This window comes from Echinops telfairi, unplaced genomic scaffold (assembly GCF_000313985.2).
Source record: "Echinops telfairi isolate 266 unplaced genomic scaffold, ASM31398v2 ScPeMD7_1;HRSCAF=3_0, whole genome shotgun sequence".
NCBI lineage: Eukaryota > Metazoa > Chordata > Mammalia > Afrosoricida > Tenrecidae > Echinops > Echinops telfairi.
Window position 1 is genome coordinate 86,093,470 of NW_022103896.1, and position 7,857 is coordinate 86,101,326.

The 7,857-nt window shown below is 39.1% G+C and overlaps 1 pseudogene; it reads left to right on the top strand.

The window, feature by feature from the left end:
* The first annotated feature begins 4,224 nt into the window (after positions 1-4,224).
* LOC115869005 lies at positions 4,225-4,376 on the top strand (annotated as a pseudogene).
* Positions 4,377-7,857: the final 3,481 nt, after the last annotated feature.

Sequence of the window (7,857 nt, forward strand, 5' to 3'; positions counted from 1 at the left end):
GGCATTAGGGGAAATGAAGCTTTGATTCATGCTGGACACAAGACAGATTAAGTTTTAAGAGGTGATTCTGAGTAGATAAATCAGTCACAAAAGGACAACTATTGTAGGAAATATTTGTAAACATATAAAAATGAAAGGTAAATGTATCGAGACCAAACTTTCCGAGGGTTACAGGTAGGTCACTGGAGAGTGAAGGTGATGGAAAGTGAACGTTGATTAAAGGTACAGCTTCACAGCTGGTGATTGTCATTGCTATTGGTAAGTTGAATTGTCAAAACTTTTTTGATATATATGCTTACAACACTGAAAAATAACCTGGACTGGCATCCACCCCATTTCCTCTACTGCTCTTACTTCCCATTTTCTCATTCCTCTTTCTCCATCTTTTTTCCTCCGCTCCCCTCCATTCCACTACCCTCTTTTAGTTCTCTCACCATCTTCTTTTTCCTCCTTTCCTGACCCATCTTCCTTCCACATTCTTCTCTGCCCTCCATCCCTGAAGAAATAGCTTTCTTCTCTCTTCATTAAAGTCCGTTTGCAAACACGTAACCATCTAGATGAGGCATCAACTATGTCCACGTGGAAAAAGCACACCTGTATGATCCGAGGGTGATAAATAATAGAGTTCAAATCTAAAGGAGAGAATTTAAATTGTGAACACCTGGTTTGCAGAAGGCTATGAATGAAGGTGGAAGTACAGAATTCACTTACAGGATCCACTCGTAGATTCCAGTCAAGCAAATCCCATCCATAATTGAAGGATGTGGATAGCCCAGTTGTCAGACAGAGAGCTTTGTAAAGTTGATGATAGCAGACATGCTTAGGTCAGCATAAAATATCTTAAGATATAATCTCCTTTTTGACCCACTTTAAAACCCATAGTTTTTTTCCTGAGTCATACTGTATGAGATTTTCTTTCGATACAAGAAATCACGTATCCCTGATACAATTTTTTATTGTTATTTTCAAATATTGTCCCCATGAGCAAATCAGTAGATAATGGGAACAATTACCAACAAATATTTTAATTGTTTAGAGTATAATCCAGAAAATCTTAACCAAGTTTTGGTAGTTAACTCAGGTTTATGGTAACATTAAAAAAAAAGATACCTGGCAGTAAAAAAACAACATAAAGAACACTTTAATTATTGCAATAGTACTGAATAAAATTGTACGACTTATTCCAAAAGTACAGCTTCAAATTCTTAAAGTGAGAATCTTTGTGGACCCTAAGGAGGTGCTTTATCAAGTATTGGTATCTAACCAGGTTCTTGGAATGAGGAGAATGAACTTCCAGATAGATGAGTCCCCTTTCTGGATTCTTTGAGACTTGGATCCCTGCAAGGTCATGAGAAACTAATGAAGATGTGCCGGTATGGTAACCCCTAAGTGGAAGCTGATTCTTAGGTTCCAAATGGAGCCAGCAAAGTGAGCTGCAAGCTTAGGATTAAGAGTTCTGTCTGTCTTCTCTACGTTTCCTCTTTTGCTTGGATCCAGACATTGGCTATTTTGTGAAAGGTCTCAGCTAGGCAATATTTTAGCCCATGGAGAAACATTTCATGTCAAGCAGTTCTACCTGAAGAGAGGAATTATGGGCCTGCAGGATCTGAAATTGAGCACAGAAGACTTATCTTCTTCAGACAAATAGCTTAAGATGCACTTTTCTGGTGGTAACTGTAAACTTTTAGAACCCAAAACAAATTCACTGCCATCAACTCAATTCTGACTTATAGCCCTTAGTACAGTTCAAGACTTTATTGAGAGGCTGCCTTTCAGATAGATGTCAGACCCGGACTCAGGTTGTGAGGGTACTTAACAAAAAGATGTTAAGTCAATTAGTGCCCTGGAGGAGTTCATATTTTCTTAAGGGGGGCAGATCTTATGCAAGTAAATAAAAGATAATACAACAATTGAAAATTGTGATTAGAACAAGAGAGATAATAAGCAGAGTACTGGAATAACAGAATATCTTGAGTGTTGTATGTGTATTTGTGTCTTTACAAATATATATAATAAAAATATTGCTATTTTCACCATATTAATCATATAAATTAATATCATCAATTATACTCACCATGCTGTTGAACCATCAATACTATACATTTTCAAATGTTTGTCATCATCCTGAAAAGGAACGCAATGCCCATTTAGCAAATAAGTCCCATTTTGCCCTCTCCTCACTCCAAGTCTCTTCAAGGCTCTAGTCTACTTTATATCTTCATGAATTCACTGCCAGATACTTTGTATGTGTACCATCTAGTTGTCCTTTTGCGTTGAACTTCTTTTACCAGAATAACTTTTTTTTTTCTTCCAAATTTATTCACATTGTAGCATGTCTCAGCAGGACATCATCTCTCTTGGGAATGACTATTATTCAATTTCATATATATCACACAAGAATAGTCTTATTCTTGTGATAAGAGATGTAAGAACCCCCAATAAAAGCATTTAATAAAGAAAAGAGTAGTCTTATCCTTATGCCATGTAAAGTCGAGCGAGAAGGCTTCTCTGTGGAGGCAGGCCTGGAGGTGGGGAGAGCCAGAGGATCAGCAGGGCACAGCAGCTGGGAGAGTGCTGAGAGCCTTTTCGCTCTGGGAAAGAACTGATATCCTTCAGCTGTTTTACCTTCATTTTAGTGGGCAATCCTTGTGAGAACTCCCATCTTCTTTTGATTTTTGCATTCTTTAAGGATCAGTAGAGGGCTGATTTTCAAATAGTACTGTAGTTTTACACAAATAGACAAAGACCTCATACAGTTTATTTGTTTATTTTTGCAAACCACATAACTACTCGTGAATCACTTTCCTCTTCACTCTGTTATGTGTATGTGCTTTACCTATGAAAAAGCACAGTATATCTTGGATTGAATAAAGGGAATGCAGTCTCTCACTTTTTAAAACTTATTTTTCCCTTTTTGTTTTTGTTTATTTTGCATGGAGTGGTCTTTCTACCAGAAACAAAATATGAGTATGGCTTTGATGTTAATATTTGATTAATAATAAGAATACATGTATACAAATTTTCCTTTGGTTCTTTGTTATATCCAAGATTATGAATATAAGCTTACTTAAAAAAGTGGCTATGAAATACATATGCCACTGGAAATCAAACACTTTTGAAGGGCCATCATCCTATCTGTCCCAAATACTTTAAAAAAATATGTAATTATTTGAATCCATTTTAAGATAGAGATGCCAACCCCCCTACTTGGGTGTTTTTCAATAAGTCCTGAATAAATCTCACAATAAGCTGACATTTCATTCTTTTTGATAAAACTAGCAAAGACATTGCTTTGAATTTCAAAGCATGACAGCATTATTACTCAGTCAGGTGCCATTCTTTACAGAAATAGCATAATCTTCTTTTACCTGAAATGTTATAATTTAAATATGAAGTTACCTTGACAATAACATTGATAAAAACATAAAAAATTTACCTAATATGTTAAAGTGAACTTTAGGCTTTGTGTTTAATTTAGAACATTGAGTTGGTACCAAGCTTATTGTATAATCATATTATTAGTTCTATTAAATTATATTGGAACAATTATTTGGAATTTGGGGGCTAGGGGGTGGACTATTATTAACACTGGTATTTTTCGCCTGTGCGTACCAAATAGTAGAGCAGTGCAGGTGCATGAATAAGTAGGTAGTGGGCTAAGTCATTTGCTTTCAAGTTCTTCCTTTTTGGGGGACACAGGGTTGAATGCAAAGGGAAATGCATACAAAGAAACATAGTTCAGTTTGTAAAAAGTTGTTTTATCAAGTGGCAGACCCTTGTCAGGTGCTGTTGAATGGGTTTTGGCTCTTGGCAACCTGATCTACAATAGAAAGAAACACTGCTTGGTTCTGGGTCACCATTACCATGATTGTATCCAGACATCTCCTAGACACTCTTTCTCTTTTTCCATGACTCTCCACTTTACCATGCCTGGAATCCTTTCCCAAGAACTACTGGTCTCTCCTGACAAGATGTGCAAGGTCCTTGAGAAGAAGTCTCACCATCTTCGCGTCGAAGGAGTAGTCTGGCTTCCTTCTAAGACAAATTTATTTGTTCTTTTGGAAGTCCACAGTGCTTTCCATAGTCCTCCCCAACAGCTCAACTCAAGTGCATCAATTATTCTGTGATCTTCCATATTCAGTGTCCAGCTTTCCCATGCATTTGAGGTGAGTGAAAGTATCATAACTTAGGTCTGCATATGAGATAAGTGAAAATATCAACACTTACCCCTGGCTATATATATATGGGCAAAGAGACACCTGATTGGTGGTGGTGCTCTTATATCAGTCAGGGGCAGAGCAGACTGGCAGCCCTTTGTTTACCCTAGCTTGATGCCTAGCTCATGGCCAGAGCTGTTTCATGCCTAGGGAGCATAAAAAAGAAAAAGAAAGAAAATATCAACATTTGGCTCAGATGCATGATAGTCTTCAAAGTGACATCTTTGCTCTTAAACACTATAAAAATTACTTTTGCATCAAATTTGCTCAATGCAATATAGAGTCCTAGTTCTTCACTGCTACTTCCATCAGCATTGATTGTGGAGCCAACCAAATGACATCCTTGACAACTTCAATCTTTTCTCCATTTTATTATGATGTTTGCTGGTCCAATTAGAAAGACTTTTGTTTTCTTTACACTGGGTTGTAATCCATAGTGAAAGGCAGCCTTTGACCCTGAAATAGGTGTTTCAGGTCTTCCAAGCTTTGGGCAAGCAAGACTGAGTCATAGGCACACATCAGGTTTTGGAGCTTTCCTCAAACCCTGACGCCATGTTGTCTTTGTACAGTCCAGCTTCTCAGATTATGTGCTCAGTGACAGATTGACTAAGTATGGTGGAAGGATACAACCTTGAGCACACCTTTCCCGAGTTTAAAGCATGCAGCATTGTGGCAGACCTTAGAGCATCTAGATAAAAGTAGTGGTATAGGAGCAGCTGATGCAAAGAATTGGTGCCTTTTCCCCTCTTGTTTTTGAATTGGAGTGATTTGACAATCCTTTGCACCTTTCTCACAGGACATTGCAGTAGTGCCTCTGTGTGTTGTAGAGGGTGAGAGGCAGCTGCGGGCAGAGTAGGCATTGAAAGGAAGACCACATAGCACAGAGCTAGACTTTGTATGGGTACCCTCCAGACATTGGGTTGCCTTTGAATCCCTTTCCTTCAGTCTCTAAGTCCTTAGTTCACTAATTTTGTAACTGGTTAGGTTCACTTATTGTCACCACAGTGATTCTACTTGCTGAGCTTTCCTGTGACCTCTGTGTGCATGCTTGCTGTTGCCTTGAACATGGTGTCTTTCTCTGTGATTTAGTCCAGGTCAACTAGGGAAACAAATCCACAGAGACTCATATGTATAAGAGAGAGTTTTATATAAAGGGTAAGTGCACACCAAGAAAACATCCCAACTCACTGCTGCCCAAGCCCACAAGTCCAACATTAGCCCATATATCCTACACCAATCTCCAAAGCCCTCCTCCATCTCACAAAACACATGCAATTACACAATGATGCCGACTGCAGGAGGAAAGCGGAATCAGTGAATGTGTAAGCATTTCAGTGCTGCCAGGGGTCTCCAAGCAGCTGCTCCAGCATCCAGGGCTGCATCGGGGTAGGTCCATGCGGCTTCTCCTTAGGGATGTAGCCTTGCCAGCTGAAGTAGGGAACTGGCTAAGGTAGCTGCCCCCTGTCCAACCATCAGAAAGCAAGAAACCTGAGAACTAGAAAGGTGAGGCTCACCAAGCCATTTATCTCTCCGCCCTTCAATTAATCCCACATGTGTTTATGGGCCAGGTTGGCACAATAAACCTTAACTATCTCACCCTGTATCTCTTTTCCTCCACTACCAAATCTGGGAGTTCCTCTTTTGCCCAATCCTTTGTATAAGTTTATTTAGTATTACAGTTTTAGGGCTCTTGTTGAGTTCTATCAGGGGAGCTATCAAACCTATACCATCTTAATTTTTTCTGTCTCAGACCCAGGTTTTCAGTTTCTTACTACTTGTGTCCATTTTTCAGATATCAACCACTTGTTGAACTTAGTTTTCTTTCCCTCCAACAACTTCTCAGGTTTCTCGTTCTCAGTTGTGGTAGGCATTCACCGTCTACCCGATTTTTTTTGGAGTTAGCCTTAGCTATGATCTTGTTAGTAATCATTTGGCCTTACAATCCTATTGCTTTCATGGCATCCTTAAACTTGTGAAATCATTGTAATGGCATTGCCTTCCATTCTGCCTCCAGCCCTTATCACTGTGTTATATGAACCACTGGCTATATATACTTCTATATACACAGAACCACTGGCTATTCCCCTATCAAGGACAGATTTCCCAGCAGATCTCCATCTCACCTTAATTGTTTGTAGGAGAAAGCCCAAACTCCTTAGCATGCTGTGAAGTCCTCTACATTTGAGCCCATTTACCTCTCTAGTCTCAATTTGGCAGGTACTTAGTTTGTACTTCATGTGTGCCAGGCATTGGGAAGACAAACAATGAGACACTCCTGGAGAACCCACTGGCTCCCTGGGTTGTACAACTGATTAAAATGCTTGCCTGCTAACCCAAAAGTTGGTGGTTTGTGTGTACCAAAGGTGCTTAGAAGGAAGGCCTGGTGATCTAATTCCATGAGATGACAGCCTTTGGAAATTATGGTGTATAGTTCTATCATCACACAGGAGGTCATATGGCTCTGGTTAGGAAAGTCATAGAATACAGAGGTAAGGAAGAACAGATTTAAAAACCAGGAATGAGTGCTATGAGGTAGATATGCACTCTACGCCCTAACGGACACGTTTTTCTATGCTCCACTTATATTGCACTTCTCACCATTTCCGAAGCAGGTGGAGTTTTACCCATTTGTGGAAGTCCCTTATTTTCTCAATGTCTCCTTTTGAACAACCCCCCAAATTCAACCTATCTAGTCTCTGGCACTCACTTAGTCTTTCCTACATGAAGGTTCTGTAATTTACTGAACTGATATTCTGTTCTTAGAACTTCTGATCATTGTTTCTTTGGCACTGATTCTCCCCTCTGATGCATGCTAGGCCGGATCTGGTTTTCAACATTTTGTTTTGTTTGTTTGTTCATAGTGGGGTTTATCGCAGATGTGTGATGTCATTCACATGAGTGAATTTCTTTATACATTTGAATTTCTTTATATGTTTTTCTGTTTTTCAGTATATGAAACCCAGGACTAATGAACCTATAGGGATATCACATAGAATAAGGGTTTTGTGGGAGAGGGGCATGATGGTGGTGGTGGTGGGGTACAGGGGGCTGATGTCAAGGAGTTTAGGAAGGTAAATAATGTTTTGAAACCGATTGTGGTAGCAATTGTACAATATTGTTTGATGTGATTGAACACATGATATGTTATATGATATGTTATATATCATATATAACTCCCAATAAAGTGGTTTTGAAAAAAAAGTTAACTTCAAGACTTGGTACCTCCCAGGTCTGGCATCTGGGTCATCGAAGTGTGTACTATCTTAGACCAATGATTCCAGTTGTCTTCTGCAAAGCAGGCTAGATCTTGCTCCGTCTCCTGTGCATTTTACCTGCTATCATACAGTGATCTGCTTGTTTGAATAGCCTATGTTTTGACAGTGCCATTTGGCTTTGCAACACACATACCTATTTCAAAAGCCATACTTGTAGCCTTCTCTTAACCTTATAAAAATGGGATCTACATTTTTCTTGAACACAGACCCCTCTGCCCCATTTGGATGCTTTGCTCATTTATCTTTGCTGAATATTGAATATTGAATACATCTTAGCCCGTAGGCTAGACTCAGCAGTTATTCACTGATAATAGTGTGAAGACAGAATTTGTCTAAACTTGGGTGCTTTTGAATTGAGCCTGTAA